The sequence below is a fragment of the Eptesicus fuscus genome, chromosome 9, assembly GCF_027574615.1.
Source record: "Eptesicus fuscus isolate TK198812 chromosome 9, DD_ASM_mEF_20220401, whole genome shotgun sequence".
Taxonomy (NCBI): domain Eukaryota; kingdom Metazoa; phylum Chordata; class Mammalia; order Chiroptera; family Vespertilionidae; genus Eptesicus; species Eptesicus fuscus.
Window position 1 is genome coordinate 50,763,137 of NC_072481.1, and position 14,601 is coordinate 50,777,737.

General features: G+C 38.9%; 1 pseudogene; it reads right to left on the reverse strand.

The window, feature by feature from the left end:
- Positions 1 to 427: 427 nt before the first annotated feature.
- Positions 428 to 571, reverse strand: LOC114230831 (small nucleolar RNA SNORA48; annotated as a pseudogene).
- Positions 572 to 14,601: the final 14,030 nt, after the last annotated feature.

Here is a 14,601-nt window from a genome sequence, read left to right on the forward strand (position 1 = left end):
GGATTATATGGTAGCTAAATAGAAGATTTTAGCACATTTTTACAAATTGTTCTCTAGAAAAATGGTTTCAGCTCCCATTTCTATCAACTACACATGGCATCCTCCTACCTCTCCTTTCCTTTATTGTGCCCAGCAATAGGTATCACTGGTCTTTGCAATGTTCAGCAGTCAGGTGCATGGGCCTTGTTATTATGCTTTACATTTCCATTAATAATGATGAATTTTAGTATCTCATCATATTTTTGACCATTTGTAGTTGTATATTCAATGGAATTGTCAAATTGCTTTTTGTATTTTTACCATTTCTTAACATTTTGGAGCAGTATAGATATTAGCCTTTTTTGTCATCATTCCACATTATGAATTTTTCTAGATCTAACATAATTATTTTGACTTTATTTGTAGTACCTTTTCAACAATATTTTTAAAATGTGTCTCAGGCATGAAACAGCTCTGGCCACTGACACAGGCATCAAGCTAGGATGAACTAAGGACTGTACATCTGCTTTGCCCCTGATGATATAAGAGCAACACCACCAATCAGGTGTCTCCTTGCCCATTGCCAGGGGCTTAACTATATTTTTACTTCTTTTTTTATTAAATTTATTGGGGTGACATTGGTCAATAGAGTCAAATAGGTTTCAAATGTACATTTCTATGATACATGATCTTCATACTGCATTGTGTGCTTACCACCCAAAGTCAAATCATCTTCTATCTCCATATATTTGGTCCCTTTTATTCTTTACTACCTGATACACCCCATTCCCTCTGATAACCAAAGTTTTGCCAAAATAATTTTTAAAAAATATATCCTTATTGATTTCAGAGAGGTAGTGGGGGAGAGAGAGAGAGATACATAAAGGCTGAGAGAGAATTATTGATTGGCTGCTTCTTGCACTCCCCCTCCTGGAGATCGAGCCCACAACCTGGGCATGTGCCCTGACCAGGAATCCAACCATGACCTTCTGGTTCATAGGTCAATGCTCAACTACCAGCTGGGTGTTGCCACAATGATTTAAATGTGAATATAGTCACATTTATTTTTTTCTTATTAAGACAGTCATCCCACTCAAAATTATGTGTTACTTCATACCTCCTAGGATGGCTATAATTAAAAAACACACATAAACAAGTGTCAATTTGGATGTGAAAAAATTGGAACCCGCCAACATTGCTGATAAAAATATAAAATAGTCACTGTAGAAAATAGTTTGGTGGTTCCTCTAAATGCTGAACATAAAATTACCATTTGACCCAGCAATTCCACTCCTTGGTATATACTCAAAAGAACTGAAAACAGTGACTCAAACATTCTTATATTCCAATGTACACTGCAGCTTATTCGCAATAACCAAAAGGGGGCTCTAGGGCAAGAAACTACTTGCTGACCCCTGCTCTAAGCTTCTAAGTTTTGTGTTCTTGCCTGAAATTTTCTCCATGCACACCCCCCCCACACACACCCGCCAGTGGATAATCTGCAGCTCATCACAGCAAATATTCCTAGAAATCCTGTATAGACACTTCCCACTTGCCAAAGTCACACTCTTATAGAAGCTGTTCAAACTTCATCTTCCCTTTTTCTCTCTCTCTCTGCCAGATCCTAAGCTCTTTTATTTCCATCAATGTACCTCCAAGTTATTTGTTCTGTGAAAATATTTACTCTCTTATCATGTTTTCTTCTATTTTTATTTTATTTTTAATCTCTGAAGGATAAAAGGGACCTGCCCTCTTAGAAGATCAGGTACATGGGAAATGTACATATTTATCATTTACTCAGCACACATTATTTACTCATGTCAGTGATACTACCACTTTAGGCTATAAGAAAATTCTTAAAAGCAATGTTGTGTATTAAAACTAAACCTTTTTAAAAATATATATTTTATTGATTTTTTACAGAGAGGAAGGGAGAGGGATAGAAAGTTAGAAACATCGACGAGAAAGAAACATCGATCAGCTGCCTCTTGCACACCCCCTCCTGGGGATGTGCCTGCAACCAAGGTACATTCCCATGACTGGAATTGAACCTGGGATCTTTCGGTCCGCAGGCCTACGCTCTATCCACTGAACCAAACAAGTTAGGGCAAAACTAAACCTTTTTAAAAAGTAATGTTTTATATGGATACGAGTAAACAGAAGGCAGGATTGAGTCCCTGCTATCACCAAGGCAAGAAGGAATGACTACTAACTGATATATCATAGTTAAATGCAACCACAAACCCCCAGAAATATTTAAAGTGGGATTCAGCATTGGAAATATTTTCAACTCCATTTCAATAGATACTGATGTTTAAACTAGAAGTTCACTGTGACAACTTCAGCGAAGCACTATTAGGTTACACACATCTGCACTTGTTCAGATAAACATACTTACCACACTCTGTAATTCCCTTCGGAGGGATAAGGAAGCCCATTAACTGAATCTCAACACTGACCAGGATGGAACTGGTTATCATTTGTCAGGGACAGTTTATAACACATCCCTTGGTACCTAGAACTACTTGATGTGCTGGTGGTATCTCACACTGTGGAATACATTTTCCAGTCTAATATCCAAATAAAATGAAGAAGGATAAGACTGGGCTCTCCTTTCACTATTTTCTTTTCCTCCAAACTTCTCTCATGAAATTTTAATCTGAAATTCTCTTTTTAGAATATTTTCTAGGACAAAGATATGGATCAGGACATCAACCCACAGTGGTCAAGTCTAGTTAATTTTGACCAAAACTACAGATGGAGAGGGAAAAGAGGAAAGAAGAAGAAAAGAGAAGGGGAGGGGAGAAAGAGGCGATAAGGCCTGAGAGAGGGCAACATAGGGAGGGGGAGGATAGGAAAAGGAAAAAAGTGAGGAGAGAACAAGACAGAGAGAGTAGAACTTAACATTAGAAAATAAGGGTTAATTTCTCCTAAGACCTCCTGGCTATAGAGGAAAGAAGGAGCTGTCTCAGATCCTGGCTGGTAGAAAAGGATTAAAAAATTTAAAACTGCTGAAAGTGCTGTTTTATTGGCAGAGGAACTGTGTCAATGTTAACAGCATTTTTGAACTGTAGGTTTTGTCCCTAGTGCAAAAACTTTGGAAAAGGGATAAACTTTAAAAGTTCAAGCAGGAAATACCTCAGAGATTGGGGTCTCAAGTTTTGATGGCGTGGTATAGCGTGATGATTTCATCTTACCTGCCAACTCTCATCACTTGCTCTATTCAGAGTGCTGTGCAGAGAGCCCTGTGCCACTTCCGGATGTGATATTGGCAAGTGCACCATCCAGATCATTCTCTAAGGAAGGCTTTTTTCGTCCCCAGCTTCAGCGGTTGGCAGGCAGCTTCCAGCATTTCAGCTGCTACAGGGCCTGCCTCAGCTGCAGAGAATCATTTCAACCAAGGCCATGCCCTTCCCAAGGCAGCCTACATCCAGTGATTGATTGTGGTGAGGATAGGAGGGCCCAGCCTTTTTTGTCCTATAGCAGCAGAACAACTCTGATGGGCGTATGCTCCGGAGTTTGCGCAGTCGTTGCATGAGGCTTTGTCAGGCCTGCATCACGTCCCATTTCTCCCTCTGCCTGATCTTGTTTCCTCCCCGCACGGTGTTAATCCCTAATCAATAACCTGCACCCAACACTCCATCTGCATCAGTGTCTGCTTCCAGAGAACTCAGCCCGCAGCGCTTGGTTCAGGAAGAGAATGTTGTAATTGATTTATCATGTCTGCCACCGGCCAGGGCAAGACACTTTTTGCCAGGACTTTACCATTCTTGTTCTTTAAGCTTCAAACCATCAGGACGGAATAATCAGGAACTTTCTGGGCCTGAGAGTTAACATCAAGGGGAATATTGGAATCTTGTGGGAAAGACACCAGAAAGATTCAGTCATTTATTTATAAAACACTTGATATTAACTCCAAACTAGTTAGAATCTAGTAGTGCATACTAACAATTAAAACTTAATTTAGCCCGCCAGCCTGGCTCAGTGGTTGAGCATCAACCTACGAACTAGGAAGTCACAGTTCAATTCTCTGTCAGGGCACATGCCTGGATTGTGGGCTCGATCCTCAGTGGGGGGCGTGCAGGAGGCAGCCGATCAATGATTTTCTCTCATCATTGATGTTTCCATCTCTCTCTCCCTCTCCCTTACTCTCTGAAATCAATAAAAATATATTTAAAAAATACATCAAACTAACAAACAAAAAAAACATAATTTAATAGCTACTACCTGTGACCTTTTAAAGAGTGTGTGGAAGCCTGGCTAACAAAGGGAAAACTTTGCTGAGAGAAGTTGGGAAGAAGAAATGACACGCATTTCCCTATCATAGAAAGAATGTGGCAGGACTCCTCAAGTACTACAGGTGGCATGTACACAGGTGGTGAGTCAGGCAGCATGCTTGGTAGTTCAACAGGATGGAGTGTAAGGTGGGGAAGCCTGCAGAGAGGATCAGGTGGGGAGGCCGAATATGAGACTAGAACATTTGGTTATTTCCAAATGGAGAAGGTCTTTTTTTTTTTTTTTTTTTTCTTACTTGGGAATTTGGACTTTATTCAGCAGCCAGTAGGCACTTTCGGAGGGAAACTGTGATTATTATGTGTGTGTTAAGGTCTTAAATAGATGTTAGGCTTTTCTTGTGTTGTTCTGGATTCTAATATTGTTGTCCTTGAGATTAGTTTACACCTCTGTGGGCTCTTTATCCCCTAAAAAGGGCAGGTATTTAAGGGACCAATTAAAAGATGAGTAAAACATGACCTGTGAATCAGTTTTCTGAATTAACTTTCTTTTTGTTATTCCAGAGCTTTAGGGAAATTGTGTGTAATAGTGTGTGTCTGGGATGGACTGGAGGTATCTCCCTGGTGTGCCAGCAAGTGGAATTAGGAAACAACCTGCTGGAAATCCTCCAATTGCTCTGGGCAGGCTGTTTCCTTAACCGGGATAGGATGCTTGGGGACACAAACAGATGTCCAGCCACATTGCCTGATTTGTCTGGGTCTCAGGAGCCTCATGAGAAAGTCCATAAACTCATTCACACTTAGAGTTCATTACAGATACAGCTGATCTACCCAGGGAGGGGGTAGGAATTCAGGATGGGGGGAGGGAGGCAGGATGATGCGTGACTGGGGGAAGAGTGGACTTTCAGGAAGTATGATGTAGGAGAATCAACAGACAAGTGTAAGCTGAGGAGTACACTCAGCAGCAGGCCTACAGGTGGAGTCATTCAGATACAACAAAAAGTTGTACTCAAAGCTGTTCTCACAATACTGCCTCCTATAGAAACATATGCTCACTGGGAAGGAGGAAGCTAGGTAATCAGATGGTTAGGATTATCACACAGGTAATTCTACCATAAAACTTCAGCAAAGAGAGCTGGACTAGAGAAGGGCTAGATAACACCTCCAGCTAGAGCGACAAGTGTAGTCCAATAGTGGGGAGCACTCACTAGTGTCATTAGAGAGAAGATAAGATTCTAATCTATGAATGGAACTTGACACTGAAGAGAGAGGAGAATGTAGGTGGTAACATTAATAGGACACTGGCATTAAATGTGAGGAGTGAGTGGGGCTGAGGATCTAATAATGTGTCCGTGACTCTTTAGGTAGACAATGTTATAACAATTTAGTAAGGAATGCAGGTAAAAGAACCAGCATGAAGAAAAATGAGAAAAAGAATGCATTTGTTTGGGGGAAAGTTTTCATATGTTGGAGCATGTTGCTTCATTACCTGGTATCATATTTGGGTTACTAATACACCAGGCAGTAGGGTAACTTGGATTAGGAACTTTGAAGAGAGTGGCAGATGAAGAATTAAAGTTGAAGATGGCTAAGAATAGAAGCCTAGAAAATACCATATTTAAGGAACAATCAGAGAAAGTGGGATGAAAAGGAAGCAGAGAATGCATAACAAAAAAATATAGGGGAAAACGAGGAGCTCCTGGGATGAGCATTTTGTGGGAGTTTTAGAGATTATTGCTATCCTGGAAATATACGACATTGGAAAGAGGAGATAGTAAGGGTAAGGTCACCACTGTGAGGTCAGGTGGTCATTCAGTAAGATAAAAAGAAGATTGATCTTACTGTGAAACTGTTGATCTGCGGTCACAGAGCTGGGGAAAGTTCCTCCGATTACCAGGAATATACTAGTAGCTTGTGAGGATACTGACTCTGTAGCCATGTGACCTAATGCATTGTAGCTTACGGAAAAGATGCTAAGGATATGCTCTTAGGAACCAAAGAGAACATCCAACCCTAAGAAACAAATGCAATTATTAAGAAAAGGAGGGAATACAATTAGTGCCACTAGGTTACCGACCCTATTATTTTCCCTTTTCCATTCTCTGCTTGTGGCTCACAGCATGCCCAAGGGAGCTGCCTCAGAATCTCAAGGGGGTAGACATGGCACGGGGCAGGTATATGTAGTTTGACAAAACATTTCTCAGGAGATTTTATCATGTGTTCCCATGGTTGAGAAACGCCTGCTTTAGACCTGCAATTGAACCATTTCTCAAGTGCCGGGGCTAAGAAGTGTTGTAATAGTTGGAGAACCCAGGTGACTACTAAATGAAGGTTGTAATGCCTAAGGAAGAACTACCTTCAAATGGTCATCAGTGCTTCAATGACCCAGCACTATGTAGGAAGGGCTGTACAATTTGGAAATGCTGCTTTTCCGGGATTATTATTAGATTCAGATGCATTTTTGTTGAAGAGAAAAATCAGCTACCTCTCCTTTGTCACCCTTTTCAGACCCTGCCTTGGATGTGCCATGCTTTAGGGGAATACTTGGAAGTCTCACTTTCTGCCTGTGCTCTCTCCACACCCCTTACCCCACCCCAATCCTCCTTTTCTGGGTATGCTCCAGGAACCCCAGTTCCTCCACAAAAATTACCACAACTGGGTATTAACACTAAAGAATCACAGTCTGCCTCTCTCCAAAGAAGGGTAGATTTTTCATTGTTCCTCAGATATAAGGAAATAGACTAATGCCATATTTTTCTTGTTTTATCATGCACATGAGAAGGAGAACAGCAGGATTTACTGAAGAAGAACATGCAAATATTTGTTGTTTATAGTGTGTAAAACTAAGTTAAACCAGCAAAGGCAATTTTGGCTCTGGTAGCCTCTAAATAATAGTCACTTTTCTTGACAATGATGTTTAACTGAGATCTGGTTTTCAAACTGCACACAAGTAGAATTAATTAATACTTTCCTCTTTTAAAAAAATTGTGGCTTTGTTTTCAAACTTGATTGAGACATTTGAATCTATTAATAACAAAAATGTAAATGTTATTATTAGCATAAACTAAGCAAAACTGAAACTCCTTTATAAAATGCTCCTTAAAGAGGCAAGAGAGCTGCCTGATAAAAATCAATCAAAATAAGTCCAGAAGTGTTTCTTCTTCCTGAGAAAAAAATAATGTAATTGTTTAGCCAGAACAGAAGAGAATAGCTACTCTAAATTGTTGATTAAAGTTCAATGAGCTTCTCTATAGTGTTTTGAAAAAAGTAACTATTTTGTAGGTAATGGAGACCTTCTGAGATAAATAAATGGAATTAGGTAAAGACACTTATTTATATTAGGGGGAATCTCATTTTATTAGTCACTCACATTAATTGAAGCATAATAAAATGAATTCTTAGAAATTCTGATATAATTTCTTATGGTATCTTAAGGCACAACAGTCTATATGCTTTCCTGACATTAAAACAATTCATTTACTTGTTCTCAAATATTTACTGAACACCCACAATGTTCTAGGCACTATGTTCAGAACTCTTAGCAAAAACCCCCTCAACTTAATTTTGCTTTATGAAGAATTAAGAGTGAAAACATTTCTTCTTATAATCATGCCAGGATACAACTTTCTCTTATCTCTTTTCATGCAGAAATTTTTTTGGCATAAACATATTTTCACTTTTGACAAAAGAAAATAAGTTTCATTCTTACAGCTAACAACAAATCTAAAGGCAGCTTTTTAAGTTCTTGTCTTAAATTTGATTATCATTTGCTTTTCCTTTCAGCGTTCTCAGCATTACATGGGAATATACTTAACTTCCATTCTTCTCACTGCCCTTTATACTATTTCTACTGCTCTCCTTAGAACCTTTGCTGAGAACTCTTATCTGGCTAAATAAGAGCAAACAACCTTACTGGCAAACATAAACAGTCTAGTTAAATATGCTAATATCTCTAGTATATTCGTTTTAGAAATTGACAGCAGCTATGGCAGAGTTCACTTTAACCTTCTTAGGCCACTGGAGGCCACCAAATGCCTGTTTCAGTTTTATTTAACTGAGAGAAAAATTAAATTAACCGATCACATTTAGAAAGCAAATCAACCAACCAAATCAGCAAACCAATTAATTTAGAGGAGCCCAGAGACCAAACTGGAGATGGCATCGTAGCTGCTGCATGGGAGGGGCCTGAAGAGAGAGTGGGCTGGAGAAGACAGCAAAGCCCTTCTCATAATAAGATTTTGCAGATCAGCAGTAAGAAAACTGATAATTCCTTAATGTATTGGAATTACATATGTGAAGCTGAAATTTCATATGAATGGAGGTATGTGGCGATGTGCACTTCTAAGTGGTCTTTGTAGTGAATTCCTGACCTCCATTTCCTCCCTCCCTTCCTCCCTCCCTTCCTTCTTCCCTTCCTTCTTTCCTTACTTCCTTCCTTCCTTCCTTCCTTCCTTCCTTCCTTCCTTCCTTCCTTCCTTCTTTCCTTCCTTCCTTCTTTCCTTTCTTCCTTCCTTCTTTCCTGCCTTCTTCTCATTTACTGACAAAACAAAATTATTCTTACTTTATGAAGATGAAGCAGGAATAGATGAAAGCTTCTATGTAGGACTCTCTCGGGGTCTTAGACAGATGTTAATATTCTTACCCTCAAAGAAGTCATAGTAAGTTTAGTGGTTAAAAACATGAATTTTGAAGTCAGATGAATCTAGATTTAAGACTCTATTCTCTCCCTTATTATCTGTGTAACCTTTAGCAATGTATTTATCCTCTTTGTATCTCAGTTCCCTCCTCTTTAACATAAAGGTAATAATAGTATTTACCTTATAGATTTATACTAAGAATTAAATAATACAAAGCAGCACTGCACATGTTTTAAGACTTAGATAAATATGTTTTGAACATCTTTGAATGAAGAGCAATGACACATGGCTCATGAGTACTTTAAAAAAGTGCCCTGGAAATAAAGGCCAGGCGTATGTAGAAGGGGTTCTTCTGCCATTTACTGTTTTCAGGGTGCATGACTTATTCATCATTGCATTCCCCATATCAAGCACTATTGTCAAAGCAATAGTAGATAGACATTCAATGTTTGCTCAATAAATGAGTGAATGATCTTGAAGACCAAATAAATTTCCTCTTTTGTGCCAAGTCTGGTTGGTAGGATTCAGGAAGAATTATAAGGGTACATATGTGCTTGCTGCACCAATCATTCTGCCATGTCTATCTAGACAAAGCATAGGCAAAGGGAGTGGTGGCTTGAGTGCTACTGATGCATTGACCCTAGCCTTGATCCCTAATCTAGTCAAAGAAAGAGATCAGGAGTTAGAATTAAGGCGATAGTATTTCCTTCTGTGTCCACTTGCTCTTAATTAGAAGAGACAAGTAATCTTACCACATTCACCTTGGAAAGACGGCATCAAGAAAGTTGTGTTGTTCACAATCTAAGGTCCAATTATGCACACCACGATCAGTACTTCTCTCATTATTTCTTTTAGACTCAGAAAAACAGATGTTTCTTCCCCTTTAATTCTTCCCATTATTTTTTTTAAGGTTCCTTTTCAATTCAGGTACTGGAGTGTCTTGCATTTAATTTGCTATTTGACAGGTTTTGCTCCATTAAGCTAGGTCAGATTTACCAGTAGAGATTTTAAAAAGTAACAATGGAGCACTGCTTATGTCTGGTTTTCTCTGAAGCTGAGGTGGCAGCCAAACACCCGCTCTCTGTAGAGTGTAGTGTTGCCATTAACCATGTGGCATCTTATGAGCTGCATGTCAGTGATGCCCTTTATCTATGGCCTATAATTCCATTGAAGACTCAGGACAGCCTCTTTTTGCTGCATTCTTTGAAGACCAAGCTGAGGCAAAGAGGGAAAATGGAAAGCAATTCCTAAAATATCTAAGAGGATGTGAGAGTAAACTCTGCCTTCCAATGTTTAAGAGGCCTGAGATAGATAACTGACAAACTGGCATAAAAGCTCTAGAGTCTGCCCTAGAATTGGAGAAGAAGTTAGCCAAGCTCCTGCTAGACCTGAAGACCACAGTTGACACTAATGACACTAATGTCTTATGCTTCATGGAAAGTACCTGGAGGAACAGAAGGATAACAAAACCACCTGCAATTCTAGCTAGGATATCATAAGGAATTAGAAATCAAGCCCAGGAGGAGGAAGACCCATTGGAAAAGCCTGCTAAAGTGTTCGGTAAATAGACCTACCATCGGAAGGCAACAAAGCAAGTCTTCCCATTGTGGTAGGTCCCAAAGTCAGCTTTTTGAAGCTCTTAATCTTCTCCATTTGACAGAAGACTGCTTTCCTTCATTGGTGTGTGATATATGTTAGCACTTTGGGCTACATTCTAGGGAGGGCGGGAGTAGGGACTGAATTCCCTGCTATTCTAAGCCCTGATGCTTCAATACTACTGGGAGGCCATTATGTATTCATCAAACAGTAAAACAGTCATGCCCTTGGAATAATATTTGCCTTCCAAGTTTTCATGAAGATGAAGTGTATTAACATTTGTAAAAACATGGAAGGGCTTGGTCCTTGTCTCTCTTTATCTATCCCCAAAGGCTAGAAGAGTCTTTGAGACTGTCTGTTGAATGAATAAATAAATGTTATTCTTCCTTTCCTCATCATCTGATCCACCTTAGCACTTTTACTATATCTTTCTAATGACATTTATCATATTTTATATTGTAGTCTTGTTAGTCATATAATCTCTTGCATTGTACAATAAGCTCCTTTAGCACAGGGTTCACATCTCTCACAACTTTGTTCCCCTATAGAACATAACATAGTATTTGGAATAGGAGTTGAATGAATTTATGTTATATGTATGTATGTTGCAAGTAAATGCAACTACATAAATTATATATATATATGTATATGTACATACTAGAAGCTTGATACATGAAAATTCGTGCAAGAGTAGGCCTTCCTTCCTCCAGCTGCTGACAACAGCTTCCCTCTGGCACCTGGGATCCGGGCTTTGCTCCGGCTGCTGCCGGCAGGCACACAGGACCTGGGCTTTGCTCTGGCCTGGCTTCATCCAGAATGATGCCTGGAAGGACGTTCAGTTTAATTAGCATATTACCCTTTTATTATTATTATATATACTAGAGGCCCAGTGCACAAAATTGTGCCCGATTAGGGTCCCTAGGCCTAGCCTGTGATCAGGGCCATGGTCTGCCCATTTGCCAGTCCCCAGTTCCACCCCACTGCCGCCACCAATCGATCGGAGCCTGAGGGCCGGGGGGGAGGGACCAAGAGGTCTGCCAGTCACCATTGCCACCAATTGATCAGAGTCTGCCCTCCCTGATTGGGGTGTTTGGGGGCAATCTGGCCTGGATCAGGCCAGTTTGCTGGTTGCAGTGGGTGTCATAGAGAGACTGGTCATTAGGTCGTTATGGTCGTGATGGTGTTATGGTCTATGGCTTTATATATATATATATATATATATATATATATATATATATATGAGAGAGAGAGATAAATATATAATGAATGCTCATCTTGTTATTTTCATAAATGGTGTTTACTTGTAATAGAAATAGTTCATCCCAAATCTCCCAAGTGAATTTGACAGAAAGAGAATTATTGACAATATCTTACATTTTTTCTTTCAACATTGTTGAATAACACTGCTTGGTTTTTAAATTCTTTATTCATACAATGACTATTTCAATGATATTTAAGGTCACACAAATATATAAAACCTATTATAATAGGATTTTTGTAACCTGAAAGTTATTCTAAGTAGTGCAGTTCTTTTCTTTTGGCAGAATGCCTTCACCATTAGGCTCAATGGGAAAGAAGGGAAAATTGGGTTGATTCCTTATTTTTAACCTCTGTTAGATGATTGCAATTCATTATTTGCTAGATTACCTGAGGGTATACTTCATCAACTTTGATGCATTTAGCATGCAGCTGCATTGTGACTTCTGAGATCTAGAGTTTCTCAGCTTACCATTCCTCCTGAAATCTCCCCACTGTTTCCCAAAGAAGCAGTGAGTCAATATTATGCTTTTATTGATAGCCACACAATTCACATTCTACTTCTTTTCTTAAACTTTTTCATTATGTGATTATATCTGCTGGCTTAGCCCTTCCATGCTAGCCATTTGTTTTGCCCCCAAGCTTCTGGCCTTTAAACTATAATGCATCTTCCTGGCTTATTGAATAAGAGATGTATGACTGTGTTTGTAGTCAGGCATGACTGTGCTCACACACTAAGCCTTGCTGAAGTACTCAGCTTCTTCAATACTGTGTTAATTCTCATAATGGCCTGACAAATTTCCTACTTGATATGTGATTATTAATGTTATGCTGCACTAAAAAAGTAAGTTAGGCCTGATATTGGTTCTAAGACTAAAGACTTTAATCTCCTCCACCCCCAATATACTATAATATACTACTCAGGCCATCAAATGCATATACAAAGTTATTTTGTATAGTGATGAAGTGATAATCCTTATAAACAAAGAAGAAACAATAGATGTAAAATATTTAGTTTTCAGAAACATTTGATTCTGCCTCATATATTTTCACTCACAAACTAAAAATTAATGGCTTAGAAAGCATTCTTCTAAAATGTGAGTTTACTATTTACAAAATAATTATAGATACAGAGAAGGCAGAGAAGGCAATTATTTTTAGCTAATCTAAATGACTTGCTTTAAATGCTGTCAATGATCCCTGGCTGGTGTTTCTCATTGCTAAAAGCGTCAGCTGGCCCACTGAAGGGTCACAGGTTCAATTCCTGGTCAGATTCAGTCCCAGCATGGTCAGGGTACATGTTGTAGGCAACCAATCCATGTATATCTCTCACATTGATGTTTCTCTCTCTCTCTCCCCCTCCCTTCCACTCTCTCTAGAAATCAATGGAAAAAATAGCCTAAAGTGAGGATTAACAAAATAATAATAATAAACTAAACATAGTCAATAAGTAGAAAATGGATAATGTTTGCTAAATATCAATGTATATTTTTAAGTGTTATTTTACCTAAGTATTAGAGACAAGCTTAAGATGGTTTAAAAAAAACCTAGGGAAAAATAGGAATAGAATTTATAACTTTGATATTTTAAAAACATTAACTATAAATAACTCATCAAAAATGGTAGCATATATATAGAGATGTACCAGCCTATATATAGTTGTAATATAGGGGGAAATAGATAGGCATGACTTTAAGAAATTTTTTAAAAGTGCTGGAAGTCAGAGTGAAAGCCCTACAGGTTAATAAGCTCTTAGTAGAATGTGATCCTCCAATTAGTACTTTAGTACCTCAATAATAGCATATGGTAGCACTTATCAAAATGTATGCTAAAGGTTCATATGCCCATTTCCCCCCATTAAACTGTGAGCTCATCCTGTGGAATGGATTATTCTCTTCATCGTATCTGCAACACTTAAGCCAGTGCCTAACACAGCACAAGTTTGCATTAATCTTTAAAATTAATCAATTATTATTAATAATTTAATGAATTAAATAAATATAATAACTAAAATAGAAAAATAACTGTGTACCTGTAGTAAGAGGGAAGTAAAATTAAGAACTAAAAGTAATCTGTATACTATAGTTAACATTTGATGGACTTTTATAAATTATGGATTTGGTTTTGGAGTAGAACTTATAAAAATAATATTGAGTAACTTGGTAGATTGGAAACAAGACAACATACCTCTTGGAGGAGCTATGAAGCTTGTGATTTGATCAACTCCTCTAAAAGATTAGGCAAATTCCCATGAAGTTTTGCTATAAGGATTTATAAAAGGGCAAGACTCTTAATTCCAAGGTTTCAAATATTTGGTTGTTCAGTTATCCTGAAGGTTAAATTTTAAGTAGATGTTAGAATAATGATACTACTTCTATATTAGCTAAGACCAGGTTAGTTAGGCTGCCAGTAACAAAGACCTGAATCATTCACCCCAGCCCCAAAAGTGGCTTAAATAAGATAGACATTATTCTCTTATTTAAACACTATTGGTCCAGTGCACAAAATTTGTGCACAGAGTGGGGCGGTTCCCTCAACCCAGCCTGCACCCTCTCCAATCAGGGACCCCTTGGAGAATGTCCAACTGCTGGTTTAGGCCTGATCTCTCCCCCAACTGCCCTCCCCTGAAGGTCAATTTGGCACTGATTGGTTGGTTTCTATGCTACTCAGCATCAAAAGTTCTGCCTCCTAGGCAGCCATTGGCTCCTCACAGTTCACCCAGATTTGGTTCTGATTGGTCAGTTTCTATGCCAATCAGTATCTCTAGGCCTGTCTCTGGGCCTGATCAAAGAAGTATGGCTTCAGCAGCCCCCGAGAAGGTCAGGAGAGAAACAGAGGTGTGGCTGCTGGCGAAGCCTGGAGAGAAAGAGAGAGGCAATGGCCGATCAACAGCTGCCATG